Source organism: Egretta garzetta, unplaced genomic scaffold (genome assembly GCF_000687185.1).
Source record: "Egretta garzetta isolate BGI_Z169 unplaced genomic scaffold, ASM68718v1 scaffold324, whole genome shotgun sequence".
NCBI lineage: Eukaryota > Metazoa > Chordata > Aves > Pelecaniformes > Ardeidae > Egretta > Egretta garzetta.
This window is the reverse complement of record NW_009259426.1, coordinates 121,368-122,180: the sequence shown is the minus strand read 5'-3', so window position 1 is coordinate 122,180 and position 813 is coordinate 121,368. Positions and strand designations below refer to the sequence as shown.

Sequence of the window (813 nt, the reverse complement as noted above, 5' to 3'; positions counted from 1 at the left end):
GGCTGCCTTCTCTCGCCTGCGCTGCTGCCTCTCCCACACCACAAACCTCCCACTCCTTCTACCTTCGACGCCACCCCAGGGCTCTCACCACGCTTCCGCCAGGCTCCTGGGCGCCAAGCTAATCAATCCCCAGTTACCCTTCTCTAAAACCTCCCGTTGCGGAGAAGAAAAAACACCACTGCAAAACTCTGACTGCACAACACCAAACAAGGCACTCAGCCGCACCTCTCCTCGGGCTCGGGGTGTGCCCGGCCGTGAGAGAGCGCGCCTGCCTCGCAGAGGAATTGCCTGCCACGCCACCTCCCACGCTGCCCGCAGCCTTTGCATTCCCCAGCCGGCTGCCCAGGGACCGGCAACAGGGAACAGCAAACAGAATCGTTTGGGTTGGAAAAGGCCTTTAGGATCACCAAGGCCAACCGTTACCCTAACCCTGCCATCCCACCGCTAAACCAAACACCCAAAGCATTTCCTCCAGCTATCGCGCCATGCCCCGCCTCAGAAAAAGTCTTTGCAAATCAAAAACCCAGCGCAAGCCGCTAAAATCTGTCAAGGGACAACACCTTTATTTTAGGGGTGGGTTCTTACTCATAAGCTGGTCTCTGCATCTCTCCCCAGCTCCGAGGAACAGCTCCTGCTCACCAGTGCGCTGCAAAGACGGCCGCCGCTCAGAAAGACAGAGATTGACTTCAGCCACAGGTCTAGAGTGTCGCGGTGACACCAGAGCGCCCGCTGTCCCCTTCTGGGGGTGCCAGGTCTGCTGGGAAGACGCCACGGCTGCTCGCCCGCTCCGTGGAACCGCCTGGAGAGGGGGAG

General features: G+C 59.7%; 1 long non-coding RNA gene across 1 annotated transcript in view; it reads right to left on the bottom strand.

Annotated features, from left to right (window-relative positions):
• Positions 1–709: 709 nt before the first annotated feature.
• Positions 710–813, bottom strand: part of LOC118452088 — a 5,877-nt gene continuing 5,773 nt past the window's right edge. The window contains exon 4 of the long non-coding RNA XR_004841747.1: positions 710–799. This is a non-coding gene — a long non-coding RNA (uncharacterized LOC118452088). The remainder of the gene's footprint in view (positions 800–813) is intronic.